Source organism: Bidens hawaiensis, unplaced genomic scaffold (assembly GCF_021521415.1).
Source record: "Bidens hawaiensis isolate Kalapana, Puna unplaced genomic scaffold, B.hawaiensis_p1.1 tig00046233_1, whole genome shotgun sequence".
Lineage (NCBI taxonomy): Eukaryota > Viridiplantae > Streptophyta > Magnoliopsida > Asterales > Asteraceae > Bidens > Bidens hawaiensis.
This window is the reverse complement of record NW_027498258.1, coordinates 30,174-57,645: the sequence shown is the minus strand read 5'-3', so window position 1 is coordinate 57,645 and position 27,472 is coordinate 30,174. Positions and strand designations below refer to the sequence as shown.

The window sequence follows — 27,472 nt, the reverse complement described above, 5'->3', positions numbered from 1 at the left end:
ATTAAAAGGAAGCATGACGACCGTCGGTTCCCTTTGCCATCTGTTACACCAGCGTGTCCACAGCACTTACGTTTTGCCTTTTTTCGATTTATAAATTGACACTCTGAACGGATAAAAACTAAAGAAACATCTTAATTGTCTTGCATTTTCGTTCAAAGGTGTAGCGTGATTCAAATGTTTATAATGTTTACATCAATTATTTACAAAACAGTAGACAACATGTTGCCAGCCCAACCAAACTCGACCCGACTAGTTTGGCACGAACTTAGAGTCTAAAAGTTGAACTCGTTTTGACTTGCGACGTTAAGATAGTAAAATGTCTGAAAATACCATTCGATAACGAAGATTAAACGTTCAGCCCAACAAACAAACTCTATGGTATACATTAATGTTACACAATGGGTACATAGCAACAAACCAATAAGCAGAAATGATATCAAAATTCATAAATACTGCAGAAAGTTTAAGGGGAAAAGTTTAACTAAATTGATAACAACCTCAAAAGCAAGTTTGCACACCTCTTTGTATTTGTTTTTTTCTCATGAATCTTGTGAAGACGTCTGTATAACTCTTCTTTGATGGACATCCCAATTGTAGACCCGAGCAATCGTAACCTAATTACAAAAGTAATTTAAAAATACAGATAGCAAGATTGGACTTATATATGACCAATACAAAAGTGGTGGAATAATAAGTAAAGAGTGTGTGTGCCTGCATGCATATATAATCTTTTGATCCTGGTTTAAAAGAATTAAGTGTTTAGGCTCTAAAGACCGAAACGCGCACCTCACGTATGTTAGGCGTTAAGTTGTCTTTTCATCTGTTTTACATATCAACCTTTTTATAAAGCAATCATTTCATAATTTCTTCAACCCCCTTGGCTGATTTTACATATTAGTCTCCTACAAACCCCAATTTTCACCCAAAGTACAAGAGGCGCGCCAATGAGTGTGTATGAAACTGAGATAACCAACCCATAACCTGAATAACTGAACCCAATAAAAGCCGTCAGTTTGGTTTTATTACTTTTTTTAAAACCGATTGGTCGGTTCAGTTCAGTTTGGTTACTGTTTCGATTTAGCCAAAATGGAACCGCAATAACTGAGCCCGATACAAAACCAATAATTTGCTTTTTTTTTAACTAATTTTTCAGTTCAGTTCAGTTCAGTTCAGTTTCGGTTTTGTTATCAACAAAAACCAAAAACACACTGAATCGAAAACTCAAAACCGACAAGTTTGGTTTGATTATCTTTTTAAAGCCAATTTTCAATTCGGTTTTGCTATCAACCAAAAAAACAAACCGAACGGATTGTAACAGAGCAGAAGAAACCGACTTTTAGTAACTTAAAAAGAAAATGTCCTACCCGAAAATTTTAGATTCAAATGTGTAAAATCGATTAAATATTAATTGAAAAAGTTAAGCTCAAATTCATTATATTGTGCCATTTTTTCCGACCCGAACCTTTCAAGCCCAAATAACAAAACTGAAAAACCCGAAACAAACTGAACTCATAGTAAAAACTTAAAAACAGAAAAAAACGAAAACCGACCCATGCTCCTAGCACCACCTCAAGCCACTGGGGCGCTTTCCTCATCGTCTCACAGATCAGACGCGCATTTTTAAACCAAGTTTTGAGTTAGGTAAGTACAAAATTTACTATTGAAAAAATTCGTATGTATTCTTTATTTTTTATCGAACAAAAGGTAGCATCTAACTTGCGATATAAAACGGCTTCAATTTAACAAATAAATATATTTAATTAAAGTGGTAACTTGATCTCTCAAGAACTGTAGATCAGCAACTAGTACTTCTAAACTGGCTTTTTCATTTTCCAGATTGTTCTGTAGCAGAGTAGTGGCCTACATATAAGTAAATCCGGGTCAGCTTCATCTCCAACAGGTCAGACAGATAAAAGTTCAAAAACATAGCAAAAGCAACCAAAATTCCAATGTGTAGCTGAAAGTCTAGTTTTTTAGGTCATATTTGATATATTACCTATTTTTGAATATTCAACAAAACGTGGTTATGGGTCAACAAGGACCGGCCATTTTAACCCATTTCCCAGCCCGCCCATCTTTTCACCTATAAAGATAATCCAAAACAGAAGATGTACCTCTTCACATGAATACTCGAGCATTACGTTTGCTCCTAACCATAAGCATACAAAATCTGTATTATCGATCCGGGCCCGAGCATCGATGCCTTCAGATACCTCAAAATCTGTAAGTAATGTCTGTAAAGAAAAACAGGGCCCGCATATAATGTTTCCAATATCACACAAATACAAGTAAAATGAGTTTTTACCAGCATATCACAAGGTCCATAAGGTTATGTGTAGTGGATGGGCTAAAAAATGGGGCGACTTGCGCCATGTGGCGTCCAGTCAGCAAAGAGTGAGTTTTTGTTTTAGGGGTGCAATGGTGTTGTAGCCCCGCATATATACGTACATATATATATATATATATATCACACACACACATATAAATAATAATAAACACAAAACATAAATCCGGCGACAAATATTCATCGCCCCCCCACTTGTCGCCCCACTTATCGCCCAAGGGGGCGGTGTTTTCTTCAATTATCGCCCCATTTTTGGCAAATTTCCGCCCCATTACGGGGAACCTAATCTTGCTTGGTAGTGTACAATGTACATGGCTAATTATATGTCAAACTGTTAATAGCATAGTTATCAAAGGAGCTAGGCGCACTCAAGGAGCATAGACCTAGAGGCCCAGGTGTCGTCAACTTCAAGATCAAGAAGCGAGGACTAGGAACTAGATGCGCATATATTGGGCATGGCCTGGAAAATGGGCTAGGCGCAAGAAGCGAGGGCATTTTATAACTAAGGTTAATAGCACAAACCAATACACATATAGTCATAAAATCTTAACTCTTATTGACGAGTCAAAACTCAAAACCAATATTTAGAAGTGAAATCCACTAACAAGCAAGGCAGTGAGCACAAACTGATTAGACTGGCAAGTATAATAATACGAACCTCGTCACTTTCCTTCTTAGCTTGTAAAGTGGCAACAACGTCTAAGCACTTCTCAATATCTGGAATCTTGGCCTGGTAAGAAAAATATAAACATATTGTTATGCTATATCATAAAAGAAAAGAAAAGAAAAGGTTATTAATTTTAAAATAAAGTATAGAAATGATAGTACCTGAAGATCCCTCTGTTGAGCAAGAAGTTTCATCTCAACCACTTTGTATTGCTGAAGCCTGCACATACAATCATTATAAATTCAAAGTTTTAAAGAAATAGGTACAAAATATAATTGACAAACCCTAATGCGGATCTGATGTCATTATTATAAATTAGAAATGATGAGTGAATAATAATTAAAATGACCTTTCTTGTAGGAAGGCTAAAGCAGAGTTGACATCAAGCCCTAATTGATTCAAATAAGCTTCCACGTCTTTCACAAACGACGCCGCCGGTATTCCCCTCCGTTCCTTCACCACTTCACCCTCCATCTACGCCGTCGATGCTGTTGCTGTTGCTGTAGCCATTTTCTTTCTTTTCTTTTCTTTTCTTCGAGGAGGAGGAGGAGGATACAAAATTTATGGTATTTTTTTAACTATTTTAATTTGTTTCTTTAAAAACAAAAAAAAACATTTTCTAAATCTAATAAAGAAACATCATTTTCTTTAAAAGACACATGCTTCGTTCAAAAATCATAACGCTCCTCATCGTTTGTAACCAGATTCTTCGCCTCATCTACAACCGGTTCTTCATAATTTGTCGGTTTCATAATCCAAACAACATCAAATATGTTCATCGTTTTCAATTATCAACTATGATTTATATTTTAGTGTTTAATAGATTTTTGTGAAGAACATAAAGCTGATTCACTACTATTAGATTTAGGGTTAAACTGCATGATATTTTATATTAACTGTTAACAGATTTGACATTTAATCGATTCCTATTAATCTATTTATGTTTTAATCTTTTTTGGGTTTAAAGGTTTGATTTTTTTTAATTATTGGCTAACTGATATGATGTTTAATCTGTTTGTTACTTTAAATTGTGTTTATATATTGTGATTTTTGTTCCTAATGCGTCTGATTTGACTAATGTATTAGATTCCTACCTGTTCGCTATGAGCAAGATATCTCATTTTAAGGATTCATGTGAATGATGTGGTTCAAGTACACATGAAGGTTGTTTACAAAAAAGATTTGGTTTTAAATGTGAACACTCTTCATATGATAGTGTATGTGTAGTGGTTTAATTCATGTAAACTAATAATTTGTATCACTTTGACCTTTTTTTTATTGCTATTTAAGAAACTAATATAATTAGTTCAGTTGTTGGCTTCATGACAATATATATATATATATATATTGGATCATTTCGGAAGTTTTTTTACAGCGAGAAGTGCGAGAAGTGAAGGTGTAACTCCATTAATCCCTAATTTCACTCCCTTTCTGTGACATCCCACATCGGTTGGGAAGGAGAACTAAGCCTTCTTCATAAGGAGGTGGATATCTTCCCCATGATAACGCGTTTTGGGCGCTTAATGGTAGCGGATGAGTGGAGAATTCCACAGTTAAGCGTGCTCAGGTGGGAGAAGTATGAGGATGGGTGACCACCTGGGCAACCAAAAGCAAATCCGTGAGGTGATGGTGGTACGTCCCGACCAAAGCGGACAATATTATGGTGCGGTGGTAGCTGGGTTGTTACAAATGGTATCAAAGCCAGGGCCGGACCGGTGGTGCCAGGTCCCGCGAGGACGTTGGACCCCTAAGGGGGGTGGATTGTGACATCCCACATCGGTTGGGAAGGAGAACTAAGCCTTCTTCATAAGGAGGTGGATACATTCCCCATGATAACGCGTTTTGGGCGCTTAATGGTAGTGGATGAGTGGAGAATTCCACAGTTAAGCGTGCTCAGGTGGGAGAAGTATGAGAATGGGTGACCACCTGGGCAACCAAAAGCAAATCCGTGAGGTGATGGTGGTACGTCCCGGCCAAAGCGGACAATATTATGGTGCGGTGGTAGCTGGGTTGTTACATGTGTGAACTCACCAACTATTCAATTAGTTGACTTTATTTTATATATATGCTACAGGTACTTTCATTAGAGGATGAAATGAAGAGGATACTAGAAGTTAGGTTATCTAGATAATAAACAAGAAGATGTTTGTTTTGTTCCTTTTCCCTTGTGTTTGTTCATTTGAAATAACTTGTGTACTTGATGCTTTGGAATGAATTAATGATAATATTGTCACTTAATAGTGTCACGTGTGTTTTGGGAAATCTGTACGTCACACTCAGGTGTTTCCGCTTTAGCCGGGGTGTTACAGGATCAGACCCTACCAATATCTAAGATAGACAAGAAAGGGATCAGACCCTAATAATATCTTAGATAGACAAAGGAAAGAGGGATCAGACCCTAATAATATCTGAGATAGAAAAGAAAGGGATCAGACCCTAATAATGTCTTAGATAGAAATGACAGTAATTATAAAGTATGAAAGTAATAAATTATGAATGTATGTATGAAGTTATGAGATGAAAGTAAATTAGTAAAGTAATTATTATGCGGATGCATAATTGAAGGTAAATGTATGTATTGTATGATATGTGATTAACTAGATTCACTCAGCGTAGCTGACTTTTAGTATGCACGCAGGTGAGTAGGATGAGACTGCTGGCTTGAGCGGGACCCATGGTGGAAGAATAAGAGTCTGGCATCTGAAGACACAAGTTGTTTTATGTTTAATGTTTTAATGTTGAAAGACAAGAATGTTTTAAGACAAGTTATGAATTATTATTGTAGTGTTATGAAAGTTTTATATTCCGTGTAAAGTTTTAATTAACTCTGATATTTGGAACTGTGTTTATAAGTAAATCCAACGTCAAAAGTGAGGCACCGGTAACGGGGCCTTACACTCTTTAAGAGGAGTTCTCTCTAGATCCCATCCCTATATATATATATATGGTAGGGTTAATGTAAAAAACTATAGTTTTGTGAGAAACATAAGAATAGTTGTACATCATTGGATCTAGGATCTAGTGGTTGAGATTGGTAGTTTCTAAAAGTTGTATAGTTTCCTATTTACATGTTATAGTGTCCTATTCAGGTTGTGTACTTTATTTTAAAGCATTCTCATACTTCTCACAAAACAATTTTTTTATTTGAATCATTTTCTCTCTCTCTCTAATATATATATATATATATGCAAAGTATATTCTGAAAACCCACTCCAGTGCGAAACCCTGGAAACTCAATTATGTGGTTCTAGATGTGCCACGTATGTCCTTTGTAGATTTAATCTTTTTTAATCAAAGGGTAGTTTGGTAAATTTACAATAATGTCCTTTCAACGTATTCAACCTATGTCTTACACCATCACCTTTATTTTCATTTCTCTCCCAAAGCCAGATGATGTGCCATGAAGGTTCCACCTTACATCCTACTTTTATCTTTCTTTCTCTCCCAAAACCCAAAGCAAAATAAATAACAAATCTAGATCTTTTTACCATCGCTCTTCAAACAAAAACCAAATCATTCATCACCGGCCATAGCTTGCCCATCACACACAACGCTGATGACTCTAACTCCAAGTATCAGAGGCTGATTTAGACCTTAACTATGGCGGCCCGTTGTCAACCTTATGTCAGCCGAAGCGCCATGTCGATGGCCGTTTGGTACAGTGAAAAGTCAGAGACAGATCTGTGAGGCAGAAACATGTCGATGGTCATTCGGTGATTGTCGAGGTGTTCAAAGATGCCGAAAACAAATCGGAAAATAGGAACATAAACATATGGCAAGAAAGAACTAAAGAATGAAACAAAAGTGAAGCATGTGCTATAGCATGCAAGTTTGACCTTTTCTTTTGTTCTTTTTCACATATCACAATAACTTATTTTCCTTGTTTTCTTTTATATTATTGTATTTTTCATTGTTCCCTTTTATATTGTTATGTTTCCTCTTTCAAATTTATCATTATATATGATATAATTTATTTATCATGACGGGGTGGATGCTACCTTTTGCTCTTGTTTATTTATCTATTAAGTTTTTTTTGGTATTTGAAATATGTTTTTGTAAATTTTCAAGATTCAGAGTCTTAATGGACAATTAAATTTAGAATTACATATGTCTCCTTCAAGGTTTAATGTATTACATAAATAAGATGTTAGTGACATGTATGACATAAATAAGATTATTAGTGATATTTATGTTATAAAGTTATTAGTGACAAGTATGAAAAATTGTCTAAAAGATTTCAATCATTTTTAAAGTGCGTTCATTTGTTTTTGTGTTATGTTATTTTATTGTATATTTTAAAGAAAATACAAAATACAATGTGGGTTAATATCAAATCAAATATTCTATGTATCTTAAAGAATGTGATTTTCGTCATATGGGAATAGTATAAGAACCATACTCATGTCACATCACCTTTCTATACATCTTTTGACTTTTCAAAGTATGCTTTTAAACTTTTCTCTGGTTTCAATGTTACGGTGTACTTTATTTTAATATTTTTTTATATTTAAAGTACATTACTAACTTCTTTCATTCTCTTTTTCATTTAATTAAGTCCTACATACAATAACATTAAAATTTTTAATTATTAATTAAAATATATATCGAAAATTTTGTTCACTAATATTTTAAAATTATTAATTGAATCATTTTATTAGCCAAAATGAAGAAGCGGTTGGCGTCGGTGACCGAAGAGACTGATGAAGTCTTCAACTTCATAGTAGCAGTGAAAAAATTTAGGTGGCGACCGGGAAGACGGTGGCAGGCTCGTTTTTTGGGATTTTTTAGAGTGACTAGAGATTAGAGAAGACGGGTACACATATGATTTTTATAGAAATATTTGAAACGGGGTATACATATGTTTTTAGTTTTCTTTTCTATTTGTTTATTAATTTGATTTTGATTTTTTCTCTTTTAGAATGGATTGTAAATTTATTAGCTCACATAAAATTTCAAAAACTATTATATATTTTAAAATTATAATACATATGCTAAAATAATACTATACATATGTTTTTAAACAATGAATTATGTTAAAATACTACTATACATATGCTTTAGTAACATATGTTACAACGATTTTAAAGAAGGTTGTCGTATTTAAAAAAAATGATTTTTTACATATAACATATGTTATAACAGAAATTAAATCTACATGTTTAATTGTTTTACATATGTTATCATTTTGTGGTAAATATAGTCTTAAAAACGAAACATATGTTATCTTCTGTGATATATATATTAAATGATAATTCTTTCATTTATGTGTAAAGCGGTAAAGAGTTATACAGATTACATAAACTACAATAACAAAGAGTTAAAAACATATTTTCTCTTCCACTCTTTGTGCAATTTTATAGAGAAAAGAAAAACGGAAAATGAAAGAAATAATAAAGAGACGGTGAAACCTATGAAAAATCAAAATATAAAGTACAATTTTATACACACATTTTTTTTTTCATTTTCAATTCAATCTTTACCACTTTACTATTCTACTCATCTCCAACAACCGCTTTCCAGTCTCCGAAAACACATGAACCACCAGCCCTCTCACATCCCTTCTCTCTCTAAGTTCGCATGAACCATCTATGTAAGGCCCCGAACCCGGTAGCCCTACTTTAGCGTCGGATTTACTCATAAACACAGTTCTTACAAATCAGAGTAATTAAAACTTTCGCGGAATATAAAAACTTTCATAAAAAATTACAGCAATCCAAAACTTGCCTTAATTAAACATTCTTGTCTTTCAAAATAAACGTCAATTAACATTAAAACATCTTGAGTCTTCAGATGTCAGTCTCCTATTCGCCCACCATGTGCCCGCTCAAGCTAGCTGTCTCATTCTACTCACCTGCGTGCATACTAAAAGTCAGCTACGCTGAGTGAGTTATAGTTAATCGGACGCCATACAATACATACACACACATACATATCCGAAGATACATATCCATACTTAATCCGTAACCCTACTACCATGCATACATACATATCTACAATCACTAACCTCAGTCTACCGAGAGTACGTTCATAGTCCATCGTCTATACCTGTACTCAAGGTCGTAAACACGTAAAAGGTCCGCAGTCCTTACCTATGTTCACCAGTTATGGTACGTGCAAGGTACGCAGTCCTTCCCTGTACCATCCTATATTGACAACATTTACAAGGTCCTCAGTCCTTCCCTATGTTGCAACCTAAACCATAGCACGTACGAAGTCCGCAGTCCTCCCCTATGCTAACACAAATATAGCATGTATAAGGTCCACAGTCCTTTCCTGTGCTGATGCCTATCTACAATACGTATAAGGTTCGCAGTCCTTATCTACGTTGGCGTCTATCACCTATAACCATTGCACGTACGAAGTCCGCAGTCTTCCTCTATGCTACCACAACACAAATATAGCACGTATAAGGTCCACAGTCCTTTCCTGTGCTGACGCCTATCTACATTACGTATAAGGTCCGCAGTCCTTATCTACGTTGGCGTCTATCTCCTATAACACGTATAAGGCCCACCGTCCCTATCTACGTTTACATCTATCATCTACATCACGTATAAGGCCCGCAGTCCTTAACTACGCCATCACCTGCCAAGTCTATGTCCAACAGAAGTTAGAGGGATTCGCCATCCTAACTTACTATGTCGAACGTATGACTCACATACCATTAGTGTACCTGTATACACATACTTCACATATACAATAATTACATTATAGCATAAGAACACTCTAGGCGTTCTTTACATCATTCATTTAACAACCATACCCCTTGTCGATACGTGCAATATCCGAAGATCGTTCACGCCCCGACAAGTGTTCATTTTTAATGTTCATACATCTTCGATATATAATATTCGTACCTTTATTTTTAACCTGACAGTACGCGCAATATCCGAAGATCGTTCGCGTACCGACAAGCAATCATTCATATCTATCACATATATCACATATGGCATACACTTATCACTTAGGATAAATGTATTAACAACACATCGAGTATGCACACAACCCCGAAAACATAACAAGGAATGGGGCTAGAAACTCACCTGAACTTGGTTACTTCTTCTGCTACTGGTTATTCCTTCTCGAGCTGTGCGCGTCTAACTGTTTAATAATTTAATATCAAATACTACTCTAGCCATTCTCATTACTACTTAATTAGTCTTACGTGTCTAAGCCGATTTTACTTCATTGAATCATTACCCGGTTAGTTAATCGTTACTCGTTAATCCTTTAAGGGAATCTTTCATAAATTATCAAAGTCCAAGGGCTACTATGTAGTTATCTCATTCCTTTCTAAGTACAGGGACCATTATGTCATTATGCTAAACTTCTAGTTCGTTACTTTGGTCTTAGCGAATTGGACTTTCTAATTCGTTATCTCTGTTAACGAATGGTCTTAATGAATCAAGGGTAATTCGTTACCCTTTTCCCTTAACGAATCGGATAAAGAATCAAGCCTAGTTCGTTAGGCTTCCTTATGTGAATCAGCTAAAGAATCACCCTCCGATTCGCTAAGTTCCCATAACGAACTAGCTAACGAATCACCCTCTGATTCGCTAAGCTCCCATAACGAACTAGCTAACGAATCACCCTCTGATTCGCTAAGCTCCCATAACGAACTAGCTAACGAATCACCCTCTGATTCGCTAAGCTCCCATAACGAACTAGCTAACGAATCACCCTCTGATTCGCTAAGCTCCCATAACGAACTAGCTAACGAATCACCCTCTGATTCGCTAAGCTCCCATAACGAACTAGCTAAAGAATCACCCATAACGAATCATCCATAGTTCTTATCCAGACTTTGACTCAAGGGTCAAAGTCAAAATCGTCAAGAACAGCAAATAGTCAACAGATCTTAGATCTGCAATTAAACCTTCGTTTCTTAACAAAATATCACGATTTTGGTATCAACAAAATCGTCTGATCAGCGCCTACAAACCCCAACCATCAAATCGGCCAAACATTTACATTTAAAGGGTGCGATTAATGCATCTACATACGGGTTTCTTCATACTAACAATTAACCTATCAAACTGTAATCAATTTCAGTAAGTTTAGCTTTGGTGGATTCGTTTTTACCATACTAACACAGATCTATGATTTCTAGACTAAATCCGAACCTTAAAGAACAAGTTCTTGATATAAACGTACCGTAAACGAGTCGAACTACGAACACGAGCTGGTCTTTGATGTTGCTTTGGTTCGTCACGACGATCTAGCACTAACAAGCTCGAGTTCTCGTCTTCGGATCTTGGCTGGGGTTATAGGATAAGGTTTGTGTGTGTTTTCCAAGGTGTAGGCTATGGTGTAGAGATGATAATGGAAAGGATTAGGGTTTAAGGGGTATTTATACTCCCTTAAGCCAATGGACCTAAGGCTCATCTTTCCTTCTTGGTCCATATTTAATTCCATCTAACTAGCCCACTTGAACCATCTTTGTTATTTTACCATTTCTCTACCAACTCAAGTAAACGTTCCCTTTCATACATAAATAATATATATAATATTATTCTTAGAAATTTCGGGATGTTACAATCTAGAAACCCTCATATGGCTATCAAACCTTTTCCGGCGACTTTACACTTTTCCAGCGACTAAGTTTAAGATAAAATCGATAGACCGATGAACAATTAAAGGTATTGATGTGGTCTAAAATATACTAATATTATATAAATATTCCCTAAACTTTTAACTAGTTTTGAATTAGTTTTTATTAAATATTACTCTTATTTGACTCATATATGGATTTTAATGCTTTTATGAGACAACGAGCTAAAATGAACAAAAATGAAGAGTTATTGAAAATTGAATATCATATATTTATGCTAATTTAAATAATTGATAAGTAAATTGTTAAAAAAATCTGATTAAAAAATCATTCATCACCACATAAAAGATAAAATATTTATGTTTACTTGACTTTGTTTTTAACAGAGAACCTACGAGGGCTACATGTTTACAAATTAATATTTAAAGAATGTGGGATGCCCTTAAAACAAGAGAAGTAATAAAGATATTGCTATGTCTATTTGGGCTGTGGTGAAACAAGAATAGAGGGTCGACGTGAATGGAATCAAAAGAGAATTGAACATGGGCTGCTAATTAATTAATTAATTAAAAGTTCAAGTTATTATTTGTGCCTTCTTGGGCTTTGGAGTCGGTTACAACAGAAAAGTGGTGAGATATAAAAAAGGAATATCAATTCAGGTTTAGGGAGGTCGGCGGATTGGTCACGCAAGGAGGGGTCCGCCCCACTTGGTACTGAACTTAAAAAATAAATAAACGAAGAGTGAACAGAGGTTTGCGGCAGCTTGTGGTGTCAACAAACAAAAGGAAATAATATAAGCAGCAGGTCATATCTATATACATATTATTATTATTATTATTTGATGAGACGATTTGTTTGTTTTGTTTTTTCTCTGTTCTTAATTATGAGAGGCTAAACTTTTTATACTGCCTGGGTTTGGATGAATATTTTTTAAACTCGTTTTACTTTTGACTTTGGATTAATTACTTTTGACTTTGGTAAGAACAAAAACTCTTAAATTTAAATTTAAGAGTTATTTTACAATCCACTAATACATATTGAAGCCCTAATTCAACATTTGGTTTGTGAATAACCCTAGCCACACAACTTCTCCTTCTTTCACTTTACGATTCCCAGGGTTTTCATCGAACCACGGTTGTTCTTTGAGTCGAACCCTAGCAACTAGAGACATTATCAGGTATGGTTGTTTTGTTAGAAATCGTTTAAATTAGATCCTAGAGCATTAGTTTGATTATGATAGAAATCGTTTCATATTAGTATGTTTATTCTACGTTAATCAGTTGTACATGGTCTTGAAACCATGTAGTTCAACATGGTTTCTTGATCTAAAATCAATGACCTGTTTTGTTTGGTGACTCGAAGATGATTGTTTTGTTTTTGTTGATTGCAAAATATCCATAGCTCAATCAGATTGTAGTTATTATGAGAACTATATTCTTGATCTATTTTTGCTTTTAGCTAATTTTGTATTTATACTGCAGATTGATTATATAAACAAACTGTGGAAGTGGATGCAGCTTTGAGGCTTTGAGCTGCATATTTCTGCTCTTCATACGAACTGCAAGTTTGGAGGTTTGTTTAATACGAATTTCACATGGTTTTTTCTTGTTCGACGAATCAATTGTGATGTTTCATAATTTGACAGGTTGTTTTGAAGTGAATCTGTGAAAAATGAGATCAAATTCACCATTTTGTTTGCTTTGGTTTCCGTTCATTCATCATTGAAGTCCCTTATTTTCTTACCTAGAGGGACACAACAGATTGCCACTCAAAGGTAATGCTATTTAGGTTTACAATTCACGATCGAACGCCCTAATAATTCAAAAGTTTTTCATTAAGTATGAATTTAATTCATCCAATTATAATAAAATGAGCTGAATTTTGAGCATTGTTATTTAATCTTCTCGAATCTGATCAATCAATCTAACGAACTGTAAATCTCTATCGATTTTTGATTAATTATAAACAAATTTAAGTTTCTAGCTATGATTTAGCAAAAGTGAAATATGGTGAAAAGTAAACTAACCATGGTTAGTTAATTGGTAATTTAACAGGAACCGAGTTGCAGCCACAAAGGTGTAATTCTATTCTTTCGATGGCTACCTAACACAAATGGTACGTTTTGACTTTAAGGTCAAACTTATTATTTACATACGTTAAATTTATATAACTTCAGTTACTAATCATCAAACATTTTTTTTTCTTACTAGATAAAAATGATAATCAATTTAGCATGGTTGTAAAAATCTCGCCTAGGCGCCGAGTACTCAACGAGTAATCCCCTAGTAATCCCCGCCTAGGCCGAGTTCTCGGTGAGCCATCCCCGAGTACTCTCCGACTAAGGCCGAGTACTCCCAACTCCCCAGTCGACCGCCTAGGGTCCGCCTAGCGACTTTTGCAACCTTGCAATTTAGCGACATCAATTTTAGTGTGGTAAGCAGTTTTGGTTGTTTTTATTTGTATCCAGTATCTAATATCTTCCCCTATATGTAGTTTAATAGGTGGATTGGTGTTTTATGTTAAGGATGAGCATGGTGAGAAAATCTAGGATTGTGACCGAGGAGTGTTGGTGAAGACTGTATTCGGGAAGAACTCTTGAATCATCTTACCACAAAGCCCCACCTCTTCTCGCAGAATGCATATATGACAGGTATATTTGGTTAACCACTTGTTTAGTATTAATAAGAATTAAGATGATTGAGATATACATTCAATTTTCTTTTTATGTGGAACAGGTTGTGATTAATTGATTAGTGCCAATAAGCTGAAACATGTTGGTTGCAATGTACAAATTTGGATAGAAAATTGGTATGTATAGTTGATGTATTTATAATGTTTTTCATTTATATTATGCTTTAATATAATATATAATGTTGATGCATGTATAAACTGGTATGTATAAATCGGTATGCTTTATAATTTCAGTAGGCCTGTAAACGAACCGAACGAACATGAACAATGGCATGTTCGTGTTCATTCATTTACTTTTTTCGTGAAATAAAAAAAAAACGTCGAACCAAATTCAATATTTTTGGGATTAAATTTAATAGTTTTGACCAATTTTATTCAACGACAAACTTTCAAGCTGGAATGATATAAAAGAAAATTTAACAGAAAATTTAATTGTAAATTTATCAGCATATACCTATGTTTACATTTTATGACAACCAGATATGTGTTTCACAACCTGTTTAGGTCGCCTTGGATCAAAATTACAAAACACATATTTTATTTCAATGTGAAAGAATTAGATGAAGACTAGAAAAGTTAGAAATGCATGATATACTGGTAACTATTCTACTAATATTTGTATCGTTGTTTGTATAATGTTTAGTTTGCATCATCTATGAGATATGATTTTTGCAAGTTTTAGTTTTGTGATAGGATTATTGTTCATAGGTAGAGAAATTGATATTAAATTTTTAATTAGGGTCTTTTGGATTCTCTTTAGCTAATAATCTTTTGCAAGCTTCAATCTTGTGATCGGATTACTGTTCATAGGTAATGAATATTAAATTTTTATTAGGGTTGCAGCGTAACTTGTTGCTCTTTTAACCTGTCACTTCATTAAAATTAGATGTTTTGTAAAATATATGTTTTTATTTAAACGGTGTTTTTTTGGACTAATTTACTAACGTGTAATTTAGGATTTGTCAATTCTGGTCACATGGAAAACTTGTGGTGTATATTGTATAGTAACTGCTAGCCGTAAATTTTGCTGTTCAACCACTTGAATTTCCTGTTGAATACTTTTGGAAAAGCGTGGGCTAAATATCTAAATTTGCCTACGCATTTTTTCAATAAATGGTCTAATATGTTCAATCAGAGTTGAAAAACTCAGGACATAAATTTGAACTGTTTATAATCCATTTTTGTTGTTCGTTGTTTTAGTTTATCTGTTTTGACTTACTGGAGGCAATGCAAGTGAGTAGTGCTCCTAGAAAACCTAGAATTCTGCTTGCTGCAAGTTGAAGTTTGACTGCCATAAAATTTGGGAACCTGTGCAAGTGTTTTACAGATTGGGCCGATGTCAAAGCGGATGCAACACAAGCGGCTCTACATTTTGTTGATAGAGCAACTTTACCAACAGACGTGATTCTTTAATTCTTTATACAGATGAACATGGTCAACTTGGTCAAACATTGGAGATACTGTTCTTCACATCGAGCTTCGCCAATGGGCCGATATTATGGTTTAGTAAGTCAATTCAAGTGAATATTGCAGGCGTTATAGAGGTTAGTTCAAGAGTAGTGCATTACAAATAGAGTACCCGTTGGAGCAGTACTTCGTGTTTATGAATTTAGGTGATTGTTGTAATTAGTTAATTTGTGTTTTCTTTTTCTATGTTTTGTAACTACTTTATGCATAAAAAGTAAATTTATACAATCATTTTTTGAGATAAATTATTGAGGCAAAGTAAGGCACCAGAAGAATGCCATGTTATTTTTTCATTTTTTTTTTGAATTCCAAAATTTAGTGATAGCATTAGCAATGTCCTTTCAGTCAAATGTTGACCACGCTTCCGCGTTTCAGAATTTTAGTAGTTCAGTAGTTACTTTTCATTGTGTTGTGGTTTTTATTGTGTAGTTAGTCCGTTTAGTACTCCCAAGTTAAATGCGTTGTACTTTCCAAATATGAAGCAAACAAAAAAACATAATTGAACCATCCCGTTGGTTCCTTCTTGTTGATGAGAACAATATATCACAAGGGAATTGATAAAGTAATAAGAAACGAGTATCGCTGCAAACTATCGTCGCCGTGGCATCGCGCGGGTTTCCACTAGTGTGTGTGTATATATATATATATATACTAGTTTGGGAACAAAATGTAAACATTAGTAATAATTGAATTGGTAAAATGTACTAATACCCAAACTTAAATAACGTAAATTATGTGAAGTTGGACCAAATGTATGCAATCATCTTGTGTTCTTACCCTTCATGGCTTAATCTTCATCAGACGGACTAGCTAGAAGCCTTAGCCCCTAATTGGTTTGATTTTGGTTTGAATTGAGGTAAGCATTGAATCTACTTGCTTGATTTGGTTCAATGTTGACCTATTATGATCCAGTTTTGACTTAATTTTGGTTTAATTTTGGACCGATTTGGCCGACTTCTGACTGATTTTGACCATCTCCACCTAGTGTTAACGATTGGTGAAATCCGGGGGTGGGGAAGCTCCGATGAGCGATTAATCGCCGCCTAGACACAATTTTTACAACACTGTTCAAAAGTGAGATGGTGAGTTCAAATCCTTACAAGTACAAGTTTAGGTGGATTTTAAGTGAAAAGTTTGTTAAAAAAATAATAATGTTGTTAGATGGTCTGCCGAGCTTAAATTTCATCATTATGGTGCTTGAAATTGTTATGTCAGAGTGTTCTTGAGGACATATAAAGAAAACGAAAGAAAGAAAGAAAGAAAGAAAAAAGAAAACAATACAATTTGCAACTTTCTTACGCATTGCAAGTTGTACCTTATGCTTTGATGAAGTCTCACGACTCTCTCTCTCTCTCTATATATAATATATATATATAAACGAAAACATAAAAAAACTTATGTGTCGCGATGTGGTCGCTCCCCCTTATTTTGGAGTCATCAGATTTGCTTGATTTTTAAATGGAGGCTTCTCATGCATTTGACCCGAATTCATGGGTATGAGTCTTACCAAACCCAGATATTCCTTAAACGGGTTATAACATCTCATTTAATTAAAAATTATTCTCACCAAATTATTGATGCAAATATCCTATAAAATAGGTTATACTAAAAATTAATATCTTATTTATTTTAAAATATATATAAATATATATATATTATTTAAACTAAAAAACCAATTTGATAGTAAAAAAATAAACGGGTCTTGGGTCTCATCAAATCATAAGTATATTATTAACTTTCATAAATACTATTTATAACTAAAAAAGCCAATTTTATAGTAAAAGAAATAAACGGGTTTTGGGTCTCGTCAAAACCATATAGCATTTAAACCGGGTTATAACATCTCACTTATTTGTCAAACAATTAATCATCAAACCATAAATATATTATTAACTTTCATACAATAAAAAAATATAATGCAAAAAATGAATAAATATTAGAACAAATAATATAAAACAACCTTCGTAATACGGGGATAAAAATACCACCATGACAGTCCATCTTCGCCGCTAGCCTTCGCCTGAGAATACTGTCCATGGTTGTTCGACCTTTTTGTGGCTACGATTAACTGTCTTCGGGTTCAATTTAGGAACCCTAGGCGACGGAAGTTGTCTTTTGGGGCTGATCACTGTCTTCATCTGAGTTATGAGGATTCTTCACGACGCAAAAGAAAGAGAATCCATGGCGATTAAGGAAAGAAGGAAATGTTGGCGATTATGACACCATAAGGCTTGGAAGGGATTATATGGAGGCCACATTCAGTCAATTTCTAGCAAAAACGATACATAATCTCTACTTCAGCTTGATTGAACTCTACTGGCTCAGGGTTTCCTAATTTTTAGCTAATTGCTTTTACTTTGGTGGTATTGTTAGAGTGTGTGATTCGCGATTGCATTGGTTTAGTTATACCAACGTAAGATATATTATAGTACGTACTAATTATAATTTGGATAAGTATAAATTAAAGAAAACACATATTAGGTTCACTCATGCATGTGTCCTAATTCGTTTGCTCCAAATTGGTCTTTAAATTATGAGATTTTTTTGTTAGATGCATTTTAAGTTATTAACCTGCTACATATTTTATTGTTTCGGAAGTTACAAAAACAGGATGTTAAGAAATGTCTAACTTCAAAGATCGGACTTAAGACTTTAAAGATGCAATCAACAAGGTGGATTTGTCTTTTTGGCTTAACGAGGTTTGTTTTTTATTTATAAAATGTTATTTGGAATTGAATGCATCACTGGCGTCGAAATTCCACCACCTCAATCATGTATGGAATTTCTCTGTTACATATATTGGTAATAAAGTTTGTGTGAATGAAATTAGGAAACAAATTTGATCCCATAAAACATCAGAATTCAGATGGCATCAAAAATCAGTTTTCTACATAAGACATTTATATGCAGCATTGCAGCTGTTCCATGTGTTGTCTACCAGGTTCCCATTTTACTAAATTTGATTTTTTTTAACTTGACATGTAACCAATTCTTATAGCTAATAATCCTCTTTTAAATATCATAATAATACATTAAGATTATCAAAACAAAATTAGAATATAAAAGAACAAATATATAGGGACACATGCAATCAGTGACGCAATGTTTAATCCAAACATTATTTGGTTCTCTTAATTTTAGTGCAAAAAAACCCAAACAAACACTAAATGGGCCATGAGCACAAGAAGTGCATCCGTGGTTCCAATTTCAAGTCTTTAAATCCTTACAAGAAAGTGAATGAAGAGCATACATTATAAGCGGTCACTACATAAATGTGAAGGTTATTTTAGACAATTGACCAGCGTGTTATTTGAATAAAATACAATTTAGAAGATGAATAATTTTGTTGACGGTTTACCTAATGACGATTCCGCAATTATGGTAAATTCACGCGACATAGTTTGTAAATTCAACTTTTTAAATGTTATTTTATTTACAAGACATGAAGCCAAATTGACATTTATTTAGAAATTGGTTGAATTTTTCTAAGCCAAAGACCGGAAAGTATAGCATTACAGAAGAAATTGGAGCATGCCACTGTCATCAAGTTTTTTCATTCTATATTCTTTTATGGTTTGTCATATTATTGTTGTTTATGCAGCTAACTTGTTCGAGTTTTTAATGGAGCCGAAACACGTTGCACATATGGTTCCTGAGACAAATAGAATGGAAATGGTAACTTAAATGTCTAATCATACATGTTATGTTTTGATTTGTTGAACTTTGTACTTTTGATCGACATTTGAGATGGTGAGCCATAGTCAAGCTTATTCCGATTGTTTGTAAGGCTCGATAGAATTCAATCAATCTTGATATTTTAAATTAACAAGGGTCTTCACGTACAGTTGAAACCGTTTGCTAAGGGACAGTTGCACATGTTCTTTTGTAAGCTGCAATATACATCAACTATGAACTGTTATTATAACAAGACAATGATTTCGGTAACACCTATGAGGTATCGACGTACTATGGTATCTGAAGAAACATAGAATGGATCCGGGTCGGACCCAAGTCCAAGTTCCCCGGTCTTCGAGATGAACAAACCACGACTCCGTCTTTTTCTACGGTTGCTCGAGATCTGCCATAGAAAAGTAGGGGAGTGGAGGTGACTGCTAAGAATTTCCTCTTGTTTACAGACACAAAAATATGTTGGGAGCCAAGGGTCCAAGAGAAGGTTCTTCAAATGAATGATGAAGACTCCTTATATAGGAACTTCATGGCTACCATCATGAAACCCTAACCTTTATTGGGTCAGGCCCTGTTAGGGGTAACCTCCACAAATACCCAGCCCAATGGGCCTAATTAGTAGACAATAATAATAGTGTAATAAATAAAATGTCATACCGGGTTTGATGTACCCTACACCTACAAATCCCCCCAGTCCAGTGCTTCTCCTGGGCGTGCAAGCGGTTAGATGGAGTGCTGGACTTTTGAGGAATGCTCAAGAGTGAGGAGTAGTGCTTTTTTTACCCAATGCTTTCTATTATGACATTTTGCATGTGTGTCTACTTTGCTTCGGGTTGTAAGAGGCTTTAAATCATGATGGCGATTTTGGCACGCGGGCCTTTTTATCACAAGATGACACGCAAGTCATTAATTCGGCGCGTGGCCAAAGTTGATCCGCGGTGGATGGAGCTTAGCATTAGCATTAGCATTAGCTTTAGCATTGGCATTGGCATTGGCATTAGCGTTGGCGTTAGCGTTAGCGTTAGCGTTGGCATTAGCCTTTAGCATTAGCGTTGGCATTAGCCTTTAGCTTGGCCATGTGGGTGTATTATAAGGTTCCCATCCTCGGGCGAATTATGAGGTGTGCCCAACCTAGTATTTGGACGTCTTCCATCCAAAGATGACACGCAGGTCATAAATTTGGTGTGTGGCCATATTGGTGTATTATAAGGTTCTCATTCTTTGATTTTGGCGTGTCTTCCATCGCGCTAATGTAGTGTTGATATACCATGATAGTCCCTCAGTTCATTGCTGCTAAATAATGTTAGTAGCTTTGAACTTGTAATAATAAACTTGTTAATAGTGTTTCAATCACATGTGTGGACGAGTATAAACAATTTTTTATATCATGCATAAAAATGATACTTGTTGTTTCAAGATAACGTTATAAAAATGAGATTAAATAATTGTTCATAGTCATTTTTTACTAATAATCGTCCCAAAGATTTAGTAATACACACGTTTATTAGTAACGTCTATGACATCGTCCATTTAATTTCATAAACAAGTATGTAATATAAGTTTATTAATAAAAATCGAAATTGTGTCAAGACATGACTTGAGCATCCGCGCGTTTTATAATGGTTTATTTGCATACCCATATATACGTAATATATACACACACACGTATACTAAAAAGTTAAGAAAAAATTGCCAAGAAACTTACGTCACTTAGAAGATGTCGAGAAAATTTAAGGCTCTACCGCGTGCGTTCCTCGGTTTTACCGCAAGGTTTCGCGCCTCTTACGCGAGATGTTCTTTATAGTTGATGTCAACCTTTGTAAGGCAAGAGGATAGAATGCAAGTAAATCAAACCCATTGCTTTTGTTATGATAATAATAAACATTATTCAAAAGTTGAGGGGTGTTTTGAAACTTAAGAAATAATTCCCCTTCATTTTAAAAGTGTTGAATTTTCACTTTAAGAAGCTTTGAGTAATAACTTGGAGGTTCACCCTCTCCGTTGTTTAATAGCCGGAAAACTTCCAACTTTATGGAGGCACCGTAGCAAAGAATGAACCCTCTGCTTAAGTTTGCAAGTTTGAAGTCAATGGCAAGGATGCATGTGGTCATTGGAAACTGGTGTTGGCCCCTCATACAACTGCGATGGCAGGGTGGCACGCAGAATGCGCATGCGGTAGTGTGTATTTGACTCGTGGTTGTCCCGCAAGAGATTTTACTTGACCCGCGGTTGTCCCTCCGGAGTACGAATGAAGCCTGCTGTAGCAAGTATTGACATGCCCGCGCGCAGTAAGGACCCGCGGTCTTTGCCATTGGCGATTGGTTTTGATCCGCCGGCCTAAAGGGTCCGAGGTGTTTAGTGTTCTTAGGCGTGTATATAGCTCTCGGTTGTCGGAGTTGATCCGTTTGAACCCGCGGTGGCCGGATTTTGATCCACAGCTAGTGACTTGCGGTATCTGAGTTTGAACTCTCTGAGGATGAGTTTTGCTGGCCTTCCATGCGCATCGGAACTCACAGCCAAGGTGACTGATTCAGCACATCGAAATGTGCATGCAGGATTGTTTAGGTTACCTGTTAAGTGTTTTAAACCGTCAAAACTTTCAGTTAACTCTTTGAATTTATATTTGGCATGCCGAAGCGTAAAAGTGTGCACGGTCCGCAGTGACCAGATTTAAAGTCTGCGGTAATAGAAGTTGAACCACCGGAATTTACACAAAGTTCGCAGGAGGCGGTATTGACCCGCCGTAGCTTTTCCCGGAGTTTTTACATGATCCGGGCAAAACGGGTTTGACCCACCAAATCCTTTCTCGTAACAAGTGAAATCCGGAATTGATCCACCATTGTTTTGCTCGAAGCGAGCAGAGTTGGTTAGCGAGTGTGACCCGCGGTTGTTTGGAGTGTAACATTCGTTACTTTTCAAACCCGAAAATCCGACCCGTTTTTGAATTTCGGTTTTTATTTATAAATATTTCAAGTTTCGCCTTATGTATTATTTTTTTATAATGTTCGTTAACCGACTTGATTTGATGTTTCGATGTATTCATATTATTCCTATATTACATATATAATAATCGTTCATTTATTTAATAACAATTATCGCGTTTAATAGTCACTATTCGTTCTTTTTCCATTTCGTATGATTCAATAACGAAACTCCAAGTTCAAACATGCTTTCTTAAACGAGTCTCGAACTATCCGGGTATAATATGAAAATAAACTAAAGCATATAAACTTTTATATCATTTTTATCACATTCAAAAGTTCAAGGTTCAAGTTGTAATTATAGTTTAATTAAGATTAAAAGAATTGTGAAAGTACAAGGGGTGAAAGCGTAAATTAAATTCAAATAATAATAATAATAACAACAACAACAATAATAATAATAAATATGCAGCAGACCCCCAAGTTTTTCCGGCGCCATCTCCGGCGACTGGAAAACGGTTCCGACAAGCCGTTAAACTTCATTTTAACTCGTTTAATCCAATTAAATGTTTTTTTACCTTAGACTTTGACCAAAGACTCTTATTGACCCGTTAATTCGCGTTAATAACTCGTCATATAAGATTAATTAACCCGTAACCGTCGCGAAACGGCTGGAATAACTTTAAAACTCAATTAACAATCATTAAACATAATACGCTCCAATTAGCATTATAAATACGATGCAAAACATCAACTAAACTCGTACCAACCTTCATCTTAATCTAAAACACTCTCTAAATATTCCGTTTTGATCTTCAAAGTTTGTTTTCCGGCGATCATTCCGGCTATGTTTGAGATAAACTTTATATGGTTTCCACTTGTTACGTGTCCTCCTTGATCTTCACATATCCAGTCTCTCTAATCCTAACTGAAGCAGCGGTTCTTATCCGACGATATTTTTTCAGACTCACCAACAGAGACGACGAAATTATCAATGGAAGGAGGGTTACTCATGTGGAATCGTCATATTACCCCGCGCACGCACATGCAATTGTCTTTAGCTCCGGAGGTATAGATCATACTTTATCCTTTTTAATGCACACTCAATGATGCCCATTGTGTAATAACTGTAATGATTAATGTCACGGCCAATTTTTTTCTGTTGTCAAGTTTGCTTTTCATTGTTGATAATTCGATGTTGTTATTCACAAGGAGGGTTAATGGGCCTGGATTCAGCTACTATTGGTTCGAGTTCTCAAGTTGCACAACATATCTAGGTATGGATTAATTCGTTGCACTACTTATTTGTAATGTTGTAACTATAAATGTGTAGGGTTATAACTTTATTGATACATTTGTTAGATTTTTGCAGTTACTATATAATGAGCATCAATCAAAACTCCATTGCTACCTTGAGGTAAATAAGCCATTAGCAGAATACCCGCTACTAAAAGCCCGATTGGAGTCATGAAGAGTAGGTTGAAATGTAAAGCGGGTTTAGGTGCGAATAAATAGATGGTTGACAGTGGCAATTAATAGAAGCATGTGCAAGAAGTAAGATTTTGTCAAGTGCACGTGCAACAACATGAACAGGCAGATCTTTGTACTCCGCTGAAAGAAGCAATATCGCATCATGACAAAATTGTTTTTATAGTATCTTGGAAGGTCAGGGGTAAGCAAGGAACTAATAAATGTAAGTTTTCTTTATCTTAATGTCGTATATTTTTTTTTCTTTTTTTTTTTGTTCTAAAATGAAGAAACTGATAAATGTAACTTTAGCCTATTTTAATATCTTCTAAATTTGCGACAATTAATTAGTTTTTTTTTCTATGAAGGTTTTCCCGCAAATAATAACATAATTAAGATGAAAAGGATTATTGAGGTGGCACAAAAACCTTTCAAGATGTGTACATTGTACATACAGAAATTTTCACCTCAACATTGGGAATTGAGGAATTAAGTTCATTGTGGCAAGGTAAACTTAATATTTCAAAATTGGCATCCTTTCAAGCAGGATGTTACATGACACAATGCAGGTATCGACTAGACCTGTTTTTTTCTTAACTTCTGCATGCAACAATTAATTAGTTTTTTTTATGTTCTAAAACAGTCTAAAGTGTTTCCATTTTGGATACTATTTTATGGTATATTGGAAGGGTGTTGTATATGCAACTCCCCTAGGGAAATTAAACAAAACAAAAAAAAACTCCAAATTTTGACTTTGAAAGGAAACTTTTACAAAACTGAACCACAATTCACAGATGGGTTAATCGGTGGTGTTCGTTTAAGTATTAAAGACTGACTGACTTTATCGGTAGGTTTGGGGCTGAAAAACAGTAAATAATTTGGGATTAATCATTATAAGGGCCAGGGCATTTTAAACACTCACGAGTGTTGGTTCGACGATTTAAACACATTAATATAAGTTGGTGCTAAAAATTGTTATGGGGTGTGTTTTAGATTTTACTTAGTGACCATATAAAGTGATAAACATTTTATTTGGTACATGGGTTTTAGGCTTTAGTACTTCAATTTGGTTACATGTCAAACACATTCAGGTAATGATAGAAATTTTGGTATGCTTTTTGGTTGAGCCATTAAGGAATACATATATTTTGACTATGATTTTCATTTAATTTTATCAATTTGTGGAAATATGTTTGATAAGTCAACTCGATTCATTTTGTATGGTGACATAAGGCAAAAAAAACGATGATCTGTTTATCATTGATAACAAAAATGGAACGGGCCGGTTGTGATAGGGGTATAATTTAGTTTAGCAGCAACAATTGTTTTATACGTACTATGTGACTACAACGTTTTTTATAATACAGGGTGTGCCATGGTACATAACACATAAACGATGCCATCTTTCGCAGTACGCTGAAACACGTTCGACGAGTAATTTGATTCAACACCAGCTACAGAGAACGGTTGTGGTATGAAAAAAATGGTGGCGAACATGGATGCCATGCTAATACATTCTATGTTTGTGTTTTATATCTCAATATACACAAAACAAGTTGTTGCAGATCCATAAAGATTTCATGGACAAAGATGATACACATAGGATTTCATGAGTCATCACATTACAACTACTTCTAGAATTGATTGTCACCAACACTTTGCTTTTTGTTCATGTAGAAAGCATGCTCCGCTGCAGCGCGTGGGTGAAAATCCTAGTTATAATCAAATAACAATTTGGTCTAGTGGTTGAGTCACTTTGGTTTGGCCACAAGGACCCGGGTTCGAATCCGGGTCAAGGCAGTTTTATATTTTATTTTTTAACATACTTTTCTTTTTATTTAAAAACCAAAATAAATTATTAAAAATTATAACAAATCAAATAAAAACTATAAGTTAAATAGCATTAGTTATAATTTATATTTATTACTTTTCACCTAAAAACCCTACTTTCGTTTCCGTTAAGTTTTCGTTAGAAACCCGACTAATATTATATTAAAAAACTATTATTTTGTTAAACTTTATAATACGCTAACATAGCTATCTTCAAGCTAAAATATCATAATTCATAAACGTTATAAATCTCAGACCCGACAAATTCGTTTAAAACTAGTTTAACTTATATATATGTATTGTATACACATTTTTGTCCGTTAAACTTTAAAATTCGTTAATGTATTCGTTTGTCAAAATAAAATATATCGTTAACATCCAAACTCCATAAACGTTATAATATTCAAACTTAGTATTAACCTCGTAATATAAAATTTTAGATTTAATAATTCGTTAAGATTTCATTATAATATTATAATATCAACTTCATAAAATGATGAGAAATATATAAAAATCCCGACAACCCGATTTATCTACTTTTTACAAGTTCTTAGTTAATATTGATTTGTACTTTTAAATTCTAGTTCGTGAAGTTTAATTGCTTCGGTTTCATTTACGCACTTTCGGTTTTATTTCAAGTTTGTTTTCAACTTCAAGGTGAGTTTCTCACACCCCTTTTTACGCTTTTGATCGATATATGTACTTTGTTTATTTGGATTTTTGTTTTATATGTAATTTAATAAATAGATATTAAAACTTAAAATGTTGCATGATACTGCTCATGCCCTGACATTTCCGTCGTAGGTTGGGGTGTGACACGAAAGCTCAAGGATGTTGGTTTGATAAAACTATGTTTATTTTATACTTAATATTATTTATAACCATTTACATCATTTAAAAACCATTAAAAAATGAAAGAACAAAACTCGGCTGGCCAGGGCTCGAACCTACACCGCTGGCCAGCTCAGAGCTTGAACATACACACATAACCAACTTCGCTACCATGCCAGTTGGTTAAAGAATGAAAACGAATGCTTAAATATAATACAGTTAAACCCCAAATTGAATATAAATCCTAGGATTTACTATTGGTTAATCTGCTTCGCGTTTGTTTAATTAGAGTTAGGGTTAATGAATTACGGATTAAAACGATCACAAATCATGTGCCAATTACTTGATATAATGATGATTTGATGGGGAACGGCAAAACTAAGCTGACGGCCCAAAAACTGGACGAATCGTAATTTTCGATTGATATTAATCAAATTGATGTTAGGGTTAAGGTTTTAGATGATGCCAGGGTGGTGTGTAAAGATTTAATCGAATTAGTATTAGGTTTATATATCCGAATAAGAATTTGGTAAGGTAGGTTCGATTGAATTGGAAACCTAGATCACAAGTCAAACCGTATTCCCTAATTTCTTGCTTGACTAAGTCGGTTTTAGGTATATACACGATCTTGGAGAATCGATTTTAACTATAGTTCGTTATTTAAGGCCCAAGAAACTAAACGGGTTACGGGTTTGGACTTGAATACAGATTACGGGTTGGTTAAAGGGTTTGGTGTCACACCCCCATCTTAGGCCTGGGAGTGCGACCAACAGTTGGTACCACATTTGTAAATAAATCAGAGTTACGTGTTAAAGCGGAAGTCTTTTATAAACATGTGGATTTAAGATGTAATAATTAAATTATACAAAAAGACGGGATTATAAAATACCTGTTATAAGTTTGAACAAAAGCATTACTTGTTTAATTACAAACCACCATTTTATATATATATTTTAAGTTTATACAAAAAGATCCGAGCCATTAGATATCTTGAGCACTTCGTTCTTCAAGCTCTA

At 34.7% G+C, this 27,472-nt stretch overlaps 1 long non-coding RNA gene and 1 pseudogene across 2 annotated transcripts; one reads left to right on the top strand and one right to left on the bottom strand.

The window, feature by feature from the left end:
- Positions 1-317: 317 nt before the first annotated feature.
- On the bottom strand, positions 318-3,521 carry LOC143596322 (prefoldin subunit 3-like; annotated as a pseudogene). The gene is made up of 6 exons (XR_013146688.1): positions 3,361-3,521; positions 3,173-3,230; positions 3,003-3,074; positions 2,115-2,234; positions 1,717-1,860; positions 318-614 (listed from the first exon to the last, which is right to left on the bottom strand). The product of XR_013146688.1 is annotated as a prefoldin subunit 3-like (transcript).
- Positions 3,522-23,366: 19,845 nt separating this feature from the next.
- LOC143596321 (uncharacterized) lies at positions 23,367-25,480 on the top strand. Its single transcript, XR_013146687.1, has 3 exons — positions 23,367-24,021; positions 24,164-24,364; positions 25,163-25,480. It is a non-coding gene; the product is annotated as an uncharacterized LOC143596321 (long non-coding RNA).
- The last annotated feature ends 1,992 nt before the right edge of the window (positions 25,481-27,472 follow it).